Source organism: Opisthocomus hoazin, chromosome 4, assembly GCF_030867145.1.
Source record: "Opisthocomus hoazin isolate bOpiHoa1 chromosome 4, bOpiHoa1.hap1, whole genome shotgun sequence".
Taxonomy (NCBI): Eukaryota; Metazoa; Chordata; class Aves; order Opisthocomiformes; family Opisthocomidae; genus Opisthocomus; species Opisthocomus hoazin.
Window position 1 is genome coordinate 17,139,203 of NC_134417.1, and position 11,825 is coordinate 17,151,027.

Genomic DNA, 11,825 nt, shown 5'->3' on the forward strand with positions numbered 1-11,825 from the left:
CAGGCTTGCTGCTGTTCTGGCAGCTTTCCAGCACCCTGCGAATCAGGGAACACTGTGACTGCCACTCAAGGACAGCAAACTATTTAAACCATAATACCATATTCCCATCTGGTGCACTGAAATGCATGGATGCCCATGGATGTGTTATCCTTCATTCCCTCTATAATAGAGCATGTGATACAGAGTTTTCTCCAAGGAGAAGCAGGGTGAGTGAACACAGTCAGGGAATGTCATCGTGTATCTTGAAAGTGTAAAAGGTAGGGCTAAGTACTCAAGATTAATTGTTACAGCTGCTTAATGATGCTAGGGATTTTTAGTATTATTATTTCTGTGAGTAATCTGAGCTGGGGCCATGGCAACAGGAAGACAAGAGGACGAGCTGCCTGGACCATGCCAAATGAAGGATGCATGGGTCACTTCATGCTGTGCATCTCCCTCGAGCTCTGCTTCTTCCTGGGATGCACAGTGCATCCTGACATGGGTCCTGGCGGGGCTGGGCTCCACCTTGACTGGCAGCAGGGATCTCCATCCTCTGCATCCAGACATTCTTGACCAGAGCTGGGGGGACTTCTAATCCTTATGCAAAGCAGGCTGCTCTCCTTGAAACGGGTAGCCAAAAATGGCCAGTCTGCAGCCCTGGTCCTGCAAAGACGGTGATTGCATCAGGACTTTGATACACCAAAACACCACTGTTAGTGTGCTAAAATTTTGCTGCTCTGGTCAATGAAATGAAGCCAAAGGGACATGGACACCACCTACTCTTGTTCCTTGAATACCAATTCATGCTGGAGTGAAGTAGAAACAACATGTTCCTACGTGTGAAAAAGGGAAACGTTTTTTTTAGTTTATGGCTTCACAAAGCAAGGGAGACTCTTGCACATGTGTTGAAGGAAGTTTAATAAAGGTTTAATTAAGTGCCTCAATCTAGATTTAGATGTTCTCACTTCTGGTGTTGGAGCTTGAAGCTGTTAATCATTAATATTCATCTCAGGTAACTTCAACCACTCTCAACCCCTCACCTGACGCATGCACACACTTGAGAAAGATTGCTGATATCCTCTCTGAAAACTAATGAAATCACAGTGTGATATTTTGATTTCAAGGGCATCAAAGTAATGCAAAATAATAATGGGATCGGGAGGCTCTGATACCACCACCACACCACAGCTCTTCTTGTCTCTAGATCTGAAAGCACCTTGTGAAGGAGATCTGAATCACTCCTCCTCTGTTCAAGTCCGAGAAATTGAGGCACAGAGCATTGAAGAGATGCAGCCTGCAGGTCTGGGATAGAGTCCAGGCTCGAAGCCAGCTGTCCCAGCCCCAGGCTAATGTAACAGTCATTGACCACACTTCTCCCTGGAAGAGCGAGATGGGATCTGCCACAGACAGATCTCTATGTATGTATGTGTGTTTGTGTGTTTGTCTATGGGCACACAGGTTTTACAGAGAGAAGGATACCAGACACAATAACAAACAAAGAGGAAATCAATTCTATGGTCAGCTGGGAAAGCGGGTCCTACTTTAGCTGGCTGGAGTTTAAAGGGCAGCAGTGGACAGAGGAAAATGCTTTGTAAGGGCTGGAATGGTAACCAGATTTTTTCCTGGGATTATTTCACAATATTTGTAGTTCTTGTTTGCTGTGCAGAAGATTAGGCAGAAAGGCCTGATCCCCTTTTTGTGCTTTTTAGCAGAGGAGAGTGCTCCAGACCTGCAGACGGCGAGAGCCCGTGGTCAGGGCAGCTGCAATAATTCACGAATTACTGAGCTTCAGCAGAACAGGAAAGGGAATAGAAATGATTCTGTGTGTTTTAGAACAGTCTCGTGGAAAGTGGAGGGATCATTAACAAATATTCTCCATGTGGCGCTGGTGGTTTACTGCTAAAGGACAGAAGGCACAGGTCTCTTAAGGTCGTTAGTAAAATCAGCAAATGTTTCCTTTGCTTGCTAGTCTGAGTATGTCCAATTTTTGTTGTGGGAAGAATGCCATGCCCTGATGAGGGTTGTTACAGGGATCACCTATACATGCAGAGATCCTGCGGCACCTGGGAAAGGTTTGCCTGCACCCCAGAGATGCTCTGGGTTGCCAGAAACCTGAAGCTCAACTAATCAAATATCTCTTTTTCCCTTCTTCCCTTTTCCCTTCAAGGCTGGCTATGCAGAGCTGCTGGAGTACGCACAGCACTCCTTGGACCCTGCCCCGAAGGCAATTGCTGCAGCCTGCGCTGGGGTCGGGATGCACCGCGCACCCCGAGAAGAAGCAGAGCTCGAGGGAGATGCACAGCATGAAGTGCCGCGCTGCGGTTGCAGTTGCTGGGTGTCCGTGGGCTGGAAGCCTCTCTGGGTATCGCAACAACTATCTCAAGATGACTGTGTTGGTAAGAAGTGTGATATCAAGAGTTGTGAGGCTTTGCCCCTGGAAAGTTGTGGGCATGAAGGCTCCGGATTTGCTTCAGAGATCTCCTCTCCTCCTCCCTCAGGAGCGCTATGACTGAATCAACATGAACAGACTCAGCCTCTCAGCTAGTTTACGGACAGGGAAACTGAGGCACGAAGAAAAGTGACTCACTCTATAGTCATCTACCAGTCAGAAACTGGTCTAAGGGACAGAAGTCAGGAGAAAAGTCCTTGCAAGAAAACACAGTTTTCCCTAAGTAAGGTAAGAAGTTTTCTTCAGGCACCCAAGCCAAGGGCAACCCCAGTAAGGTCCTCCTGAGCCCAAAACCCACCCCAAGCCTCTCCCAGTCGGCGCAGCTCTGCAATCACTCTGTGTAAGGGGAGGGTGGGATGGTCCAGAGATGGTCGCAGCCCACAGAGCAGGGGAGGGCATGCCTGCATCTGGCCTTGGGCACCCAAGACATCACTTGCTCTCTGCAGTGCCACCACGAGTGAACAAGGGGTGACTTCCCAGCAATGGCCCTGCAGTGGAGTAGGGACCTGCCTTCCTCACATCCCCAGGGTCCTCACACCTTGTCACAGGTTTCAAGGTCACTCGACATCCACCACTGAGGCGAGAGGTGTTTTGGTATCCTGGGTCTTATCTGCAAGGCTTTGTCTCTTCTTGGTTTTGGTGCCAGCCCAAATCCCTGCTGGTGCCAAAACCAACACCAGCAAGAATGCTCCACAGCAGCTGATCACCTGGGGAGCCCAAGCCTCCGGCCTTTCCCCTACCATTTCTGCCGCTAGATTGATATCTGCGCTTGAACAAGAGCAGGATGGTCAGAGATACATCCAAATGTGAACAGGACTCTTGCCAGTAGTGGAGAATCCATCATGGCCCTCCAAGGCTGTGCCAGTGGTTAATTAAGCCTCCTGACAGAAACGCACCTTATGCCTAATCTGCATTTGTCTGGCTTCAGATTGTAGCCTCTGGATCTTGTTTTATCTCCCATAGCCAGGCAGGCCTGGCTTTATTCAACCCCCGTACCACATCACCTCCCAGAAGGACTTCCCTGGGCCTGAGTTAAGCTGGGCATCTCTTTTCCCTACCCGGAAACATTACCTGGGTGGAAGGTGAGGGTTTCAGACTTTCCTTTGACATTTTGGATGCCAGGCAGCCCATTCAGAGCTGTGTGAACTCACACGTGTTTCCCCAGGGTTAGACTGACCATACATGTCCTGTGGATGCCCTGCATGTGCCCAACCTCTTCCCCACACCTCAGACATGCCAGAGTCTCCCTCCAGCTTCTGCACAGGTCAGGACAGAGCCGAGGATGCACTCACTGTTCTTCACTACAGGGCTTGTTTTCCTCTCTTTTCTTTCTCTGCTCCCTCCTGAACCACCTTCTCCTTGAGGGACGGCAAGCGGTACCCACCCCAGCACCTGCTGGCTGTGACCGCCTGGCAGAGGGATCGCAGCTGCTTGGCTCACCCTCACTGCTGGGTCCAGCTCCCGCTCTCCTGCAGCCCCTTCCTAACACCCGGCTCCTCCTGCGGGCAGCCCCTGTCTCCTGCTCTCCCTGCCTCCGCTTGTCTTCTCCCCTTGAAACACAGCCCTTTGCCTTCCCAACAAGCCTGTGTCCTCGGGGGATGCAGGCTGCTCGGCAGCGCGCGTGCCCTGATGGATTGATTCATTTTGACTTCCTCCTGTGTATTTATTCAAGTTTCCTAGAAAGCCTTTTTCACTGGAGGCTTCCTGAACGAAGCAGGTGGCGTGGACATGCACATGTGTGTCTATGGGATGGGGTGGGAGCTGAATTGCCAGCCCCTGCTGCTGCCCCCATCACTGTTATGGGCTGTGCCAGCTTCATGCATCCACGCAGCGAGGGTTGGAGGGATCTCGGCATTTGTGGAATGAGCATCTGGGAATGTGCCTCTGATCCTCAGACCACGTGAACGGGGGGCTAAAAATAATAACCAACTGCCGCTCCATTCCTCAGCAGCATCTGGAGGAGCTTGTGCAGGGGGAGCGGCCATCACCCTCTAACATCACCCAGCAGCATCCCTCTGCTTCGCAGCCTGAGTTTGTGCATATAAAAAGGGTCAAAGGCTGCAAGCTAATATTTTTTGAAAGGATTTCTCTCAGGAAGGGTTATGTTATGAATTTTCTCCAACTTACCCATCTGCTGCTGACCTGGCCTATTAAAAGATGGCCTGATTTTGCACTTGAAACCTCACTTGCCCTTTGCAGAGGAGCTGACACAAGTGCCCACTGTAACACTGAAAAGGTGACAGCATTACGAAAGGAAGGCTGTGAAGACCGTCCCTGTGAATATGGGTGGAGACCACATTCTGAGAGCAGTCCATGCCTTCCCCTGCTGCAGAGTTGAGCAGAGTCCGGCTGTAGGAGATCTGCAAGATTCTGGTGGGAATAATCACTGCCTTGCCATTGCATTTTTGCACATCTTTCAGTCATCGGCTTTAGCTGTGCCACTCTCTCTGCAGTGGCACTGATCAACTGTGGGAGACAGAGTCAAAAAAGAGTCACCTGTGGTGACAGATTTGTTTAAACTTGCGTATTCTGTGGGGTTTCTTTTCCTCTCTCCTAATCCAAAAATAGCTTTACCCATAGATTTCTTTCGATGAGTAAATACAATTTCCAACCAAGGAACAACAGCAGCGTATGGATCAGGTGCTGGACATCTAGCAGAGAGAAGTTCAACAGAGTCCAGCTCACACCTGGATTCACTTTGGTCCTCTGCAGAGTCTGGGCAGCTCTGGAAGAGCAGAGTATGGTTAAACCTGCCTATGTCTGATTTCTTCCTCTGTAAAATCAAGCTCGTGTCAGACCTGTACTTCATGGCAGAAGGTGGAGGAATCCTGTCTGCAGGGTTGCAGACAGTAATAGAGCCTGGCTGTGGTCCTTGGTGAATGCTGGCTCAGCCCCGTGCAGGGGTTACGTCTTCCCTTTTTTCATCCCTCAACCGGCTCTGCTGTCCCAGGGGACACCGAAATGACCAAGGACTGAGCAGTGAGTGGTTTCTCTCATGACCTACAGGTCAGAGAAATGGGCAAGACATAGGAGCTGCTGAACAATGGGAGAGGTTTCTGCTGGTGCACGGAAGGTGTCAGGGAGCACAGCATTCCCGCAGCAGCTTTCTTGCAGGTCCCCTCACTCCCCAAATCTAGTGCTGTAGCATTTCAGTCTTGGAGATGGGGTAACACCTCCAGGGCTGGGCGATTTGTGGCTTGTGGGCTGCCTGTGGTTCACAGGCTGTTTAAAGCTAGATCTTATGCCAGGTGAGCAGCAGTGGCTGGCAGATGGGCTGCTGCATAACCCACATCCCTGGCTGGGAGGAAAAGGGGGTGAACCCACTAAAAATTATTTTTCTGGGTCTCACAGCCACTGAACGCCTGTGCCTCCTGCTCCACTGAAGAGCCAGAGAGCCCTCAGAGCATTAACTTCTTCCAGCATCACAGATGTGATTTGGCATCTTTGGGATGACACCATTGCCATGCAAGCAAGCCTGAAGGTGCCTCAGGTGTGGCCTGGTTTCTACCAAGAGCAAGGTCAAAGCAAGACTTGCTTAGCAGAGCAGAGGTGTTTGTGGTGGTGGGAGAAAAGTGATGCATTGCAAAAGGGAGGTGGAAACACCAGGTTGCTGGCGGCTTTCCCAGTGGGTAGGGAAAGGCCTGGCTGGACTGAAGCTGGGACCACCACAAGGACATGGCAAGACTGTCTCTGAAATCCTCGTGTGACACTGGGTCTCCTGGAAAGCCAAGCCAGAACACAGGGTATATAATGCCCTGCCTGCTTGGCAGCCCTGGCAGGTAATGAGCAGCTTGAGTCATACCTGGGCAAGGTGTCTCCAGGCTGTGATAGACTCCCAGTTTGGGTGGGTCAAGGCGCAATTGCCAGGCTCTGTGCCCCAAATTTTGAGGCAGGCCTGGATGCATCACTGGCAGAAGGCCGTGTGGAACAGAAGATGACAGCTAGCAGCCTGCTGGAGGAGACACGGCTTGGCAGGGAGATAAAGGCCCTGGGAGTGGGAAGCAAAAGGAGAGGAACCAGGAATGAGAACTGGGCTGGGGTGGGGTATGGGAAGCAGAGCTGAAAAGAGAAGTCTGAGAGTTTTTCTGTGGGAGATGAAAACTGAGTTCCCTTGGAGCTGGCAGACCCATTGAGCCCTGATCCAGATGCTTCCCAGCAGGCCATGGAGGCTCTGCAGCATCCCCACCCCTGAACTTTGCTCTCAACAGTACCCAGAGAAGCTGGGGAACAACAGCAACAGCTCTGCAAGCTTTGACACCTCCCAGCTGCTATGAAACCCTGTGGAGGAGAAGCCCCAGCTCGTTTGCCATTTGCTATGTACAGCCCCAGACCCAGTTCCTGGATGGTGGCCCCTTCCTTTGCATAGGGCACGAGGCGAGGGAACAGCCCGGACAAGGACAGGGAGTACCCGTGGCAGTGTGGGAGCACCATGGGTGGGAGCAGGAGGGCTGCTGACCATAGGTCTGAGAAGTGTGGTAGACCCTGACATTGCCTCGCCTGGCTGGAGGTAAGAGAGGTGAGCTCAGGATGTGCGGGTGACCCTTGCATTTCTGCTGCGTGTGGTCAAAAAATGTCATATCCTTTGTTTATCCAACACTTTCCCCTTTATCCTTCCAGTCACTGAAATATTCACTTTTTATTTGTAAATGAAAATCTCTCTGAGTTGGGAAATCTGCTGCTGACTCTTCGGTTGGATGCCCTACGCCCTTTCTTGCTTCCTGGGAGGCGGGCTCCCCGCACATGCTATCTCCTCTCCGATCAGCTGTGAATCATGGACCATCGAGGGCACTGCATGCAGAAGGAGAGCGAGACATAATTACAATCCCCAGGGAGTGCTGCGGCCATCTCTGCCTTTTGAGGTTTAGGGTTGTGCATTAAAAAATCCCTAATTTCCTATTTAAGAAAAAGAAGGAAAATTTCCAGCTACACAGTTCCCAATCCCAATCCGTGGCCAAGCCACAGAAGCTTTGCTATTGTTTCCTGGCTCCAAAGTCGAGAACCTGTCCAGCCAGGGACCGGTGCTCACAGCTGAGCCTCTGGAGGTGCTCCACGAGACTACTCAAAACGTGGCCCCACCAGCAGCAGCACACTGCTGCAGGCTCTCAACCCCGGTTCGCCCAGCCCCTCCCGCCATGCACAGCAGGAACAGCTCCGCAGAAGTGAACGGAGTTGCACCCCTGCACAGCGTGAATTGTGTCCAGCGAGTCTTGAGCTGACCCTTGCAAGGAGCTCCTGAGGCATCGCGTGAAAATTATTTATGGGTGGATTTTATTGCCTGTAAGAGGATGTAGAAATCAGACAGCGCCTTTGTGGTTTTGTTCTGTCAAATTACGATCAAGGTTGCTATTTTGCTGCCCAAATACTTAGCAGGACCTTTAAAAGGGCTACCACATTCCTTAGGTTATCTATATTGGTGCTGCTTGGGCCCATAAATTCTAGAGGGACTAACAAAGTAAACAATACATTTGCCTGCACATATGTTGCTCCAGGGGAATTCCTTGTTCCTGTAGCACAAAGGTCAGTAGGTCAGGGACCTACCTGCAAATCAACAGAAAATTACCTTTCAAGTGACACCTGCATTAACCTTTGACTCTTGTTGGTCTGGATGAGGTTAAGGCCACCAGTACCCATAGGGAGAGTCCTCCATTGTGCCTATGTTTTATTTGCATTATCTGTTTTCCCTGCTTGATCTTTGAAATTGCTGGCACAGTTCCCACACGGCTTTTGGGGCCGTTTCCCTGTGCATTGGTCAGGGATGGCAAGAGATACACAAGGCTATGCTTTTTGCTTACAGGTGTCAGAAACAATAAGGAAAATGTGTATATTTTGAAAAGAAGAAAAAAACAACCAACTGGAAGCAATTACAAAGACCCCCTGTCAACATAAAGCCTGTATATCTAAAAGATGTGTTCTTAGCTCAATCGTTAGTGACATCCATAGATCATTAAAAGTGAATGAGTCGTAAAAATCAAACTCGCTTGCCATTAGAATGGAGCTGGAAAGAAAATTGCTGGATCCTACAGCCTTCAGACTGGTGTGAATCACTCCTTATTTTCATCAGGGGCTGTTTCACACCTTGTATTTCTTTCAGCTTGCATGAGGAAATAAGACTGGCCATTTCACTCTGCTCATTTCTTTTAGTCTCCATTCATTGCATTGCTGCAAGCCAGCGCTGATCCACTGGGAGCAGAGGGTTTAGCAGAGCACCCCCTGCTCACCCCATCCCTTCTGCTCCCATGGCAGTGCTCACACGTTGCCAGCTCAGTCTCACAGCTCACCTCCATCTCCCTAGCCAGCACTTTGCTTAGCAAAGGGGTCATGGTCCTGTCCAAGACGTGACAAAGGGGTCCTTGGAACCTATGCTGCATAGTTTCCCCATAAACCAATTAATGTGGGGGATGGCTGTGAGCGCTTTCCCTCTCCCCTTCCACAGAGGCTCTGGAATATTTCTTTTCTGGGTATTACTGAGCTTGAATTGTCACACAGGGATGTATGAACACAGATCTCTTTCCATCACTTCAGACGCTGTTCCTTAGTGTATGACGCAACTGCGTCTTTTTTTTATTTCTAATTCCTCCTTTGCACCCCAGAGAAATGCTGCTTGGTTGTTTTGCTGCTGGTGAAAATCCTTCTGCAAAGCACCTCTCTCTGAAGCAGGTAAGGGATGGGATGATCATCGGAAAATCTCTGACGTATGTCAAACAGCTCCTGTAAGGACTGAATTCCCAGTCAGCCCAAGCAATACCTCCAGAGTGTCCAAAATGCCCAGTGGGTTTTAGATAACACTGAGCAACGCTCAGCTGGCAGGAGGGCACTACGTCCTCAAGCCCAGCATGCTGGCTTGACAAAAGTCTACTGGCACAGGCCACCACCTTGCCCTTACCACCCTTCTTCCGTCCATGGGGACACCCCAGGTGCGGGAGCCCACGTGGCTCTCTGAAGCTGGGTTTCCTGTTGCTCTGGGCACGTGCATTTTTGGCCACTGGGTTCTGATTGTCTCTTGGGACCTGTGGGTACTTCTGGAAAGCAATTAACAGCCAGAATTAAGATGGACAGACCATAGGACTTGGCATAATGCAGTTGGCAAATGCTCCCTACCCCTCTGGCTTACTTCAAGCGCTAAACCTAGCTGATTGTGTCCTGTTAACAGGCTTTGGTTCTGATGCCATTGAGACTCTGCCAAGCACAACCTGGAGGATGTTTTAATTGGAGTAGAGAGCAGTAACAAAAAGACCTCTGACCAAGCCCTGCAGATCAGGCTAACAGGAGAAAGGACCACGCTGCTGTTCAGTCACTTCCCTTGAGTTGTACTTGTTAGAGGGAATGGACTCCAGCTCCAAATCTGCTTGCCAGCTGTCTGTTCTGCCCAGCCACTTTGTACACAGCAGAAATGTGCTCTGACCACCCAAAACTGCCCAGGTATAGTAGCACTGAGCAATTTGCTAAGGCTCCCCTGAAGCGACTGTGGTGGTGACATCCCTCACAGTCTCACCTGGGAGGCTGGGAACATCTGTCTGAGAGTCCAGCACAGGTGAAGACGCTCCCTTCCCACAGCTGTCATAGGAACAGGTATCTAGAAGCAGCTGGGGAAGACCTTGCAATGCAAAGTCCTCCTCACCCCAGTCACGTTCAGGTGATTTCGCTTTTCAAGGGGCTTCCTGGGAATCAAAGGTCAGGATCTGTCCTGTAGTCTTCACTCACAGCTACTCAAAGCAGTGGCATCTTCACAGCTTTCTCTTTGGCTCAGCTGGGCCCTGCAAGCTAGGATTTGCCATGGTGGGATGACACTACTCGTTCGGTTTCTTGCAGGAACCTCCCCTCCTGAGCACCCAAGGTGACCAAGCCGCCACCTCGTTATGCAACTTTTGGGACACTCACCCTCAGCAACTGCAAGCTGAATCACAGAACAAGGATGGACGAAGCCTGTGCTCTGTCCCAGTGAGCAGGAGGATGCTTGTTTCCCAAGGAGGCTGCTGATCTGCAGCTCTACCGGTAAAAGCTTGAGCCCTGGGACTGCTCTGCCACCTGGGAGCCTCTGCAGGCAGCAAATGTTTCCTGCTTTCCACCCTCCTTTCCTTTCAGTGTCTGCTCTGAGCTGCTTGGTGCCCTTGCTGTGCAACATCACACAACACCTCTACTCTGCTTCAGAAAGGGTCGCATTCACTCGGGGGCCTGATGATGTCCTGCTAATCTGCCTGCCACATGCTATACAGTCAGCAAGAGAACATCAGAGGAGGGCCAGACTTCACTATGACAACATTAAAACCAGTGCTGCCTCACATTCCCAAGGAGCTGCATTTGCTGGCGACCCCAGCTTGGCCACACAGTCCATTGAGGACTGGGGCGCTTGGTCACTGGGGGTTCACCAGGTCCTGCAGGTCCCATTAGGGCTGGAAACAGGGCCAAGAAGAAGTTATCTTCGATTATGCAATGGCAGGTCAAAAATCTAGTCTTGGTCGTTCCCCTGTAACTCACCCCTGCCCGGGCATCCCCATCGTGGGCAGCACAGGCAGTGTGGGGGCAGATGGGGCCGCGTGGGGCTGGGGAGGACGGCGTGTGCCAGCGTGGGAGCCCAGCTCACCGCATCCCAACCATGCTGACTGAAAGCACGACGTCTCGCCCGCTGCCGCGCGCCGGCACAGTGGGACCACGCGGGCTGGCTCAGTGCCAAGGGGGCTGCTGAGGGGAGCGCGGGGGGGGTCGGCTGGGATCTCGGTTTCACTTCCTGCCCTGTGTGGGGAGAGATCATTAAAAATATCTGACTAAGGCAGACTTCTTTGTTCTCGGTATTACTAAGCCCTCCCGCTCCCCAGACCCCCTGCGACGACAGCGGTGTGGGCAGAGCGATTTCACTTTCCCCTGGTTCACAGCCTGGCAGCTGGGCAGGCAGGTGTACGGCACTGCCGGACTGCACACCTCCCGGCCTCGCCAGCCTCGCCGGTGCACCATCCCCTCTCCAACGGACCTGGGCGCTTTTCCCCAGCATCTCAGTGGGTCACAGCATCTCCGTCCTCAGAGAGCTCTGGGGACACCAAGCCAGGGTGATGTGGGTGATGCTGAGGGACATCAGGTCCCAGGGTCAGCACAGGGGGATGCCCAGAGCAGGGGAAGATTTGGGACCCTGCTTGCTGGGCACAGCAGAGCTGGGCTGCACAACCATCTGCTGTGTGGTGTCACAGAGAGGTAGAGCTTGATGATCTCAGTCTTGGCTGCCATCAGGTTCATCATAAATTGATTTCCTTTTGGATTAATATCATTACCATGAAAGATATGAGCATTTTAATATCTGCCTCCACAACTGCAATATCGGTTTTAATGGTCATGTTGACTAATGTGCACAGTACGTTACAAATCTGTAACATGCCTTTTCTTGCCAGAGTAACTTGCAGCCTAGTGC

The 11,825-nt window shown here is 51.3% G+C and overlaps 1 long non-coding RNA gene across 1 annotated transcript; it reads left to right on the forward strand.

The window, feature by feature from the left end:
* Positions 1-1,730: 1,730 nt before the first annotated feature.
* On the forward strand, positions 1,731-11,015 carry LOC142361019 (uncharacterized). Its single transcript, XR_012763562.1, has 3 exons — positions 1,731-1,908; positions 2,147-2,656; positions 10,238-11,015. It is a non-coding gene; the product is annotated as an uncharacterized LOC142361019 (long non-coding RNA).
* The last annotated feature ends 810 nt before the right edge of the window (positions 11,016-11,825 follow it).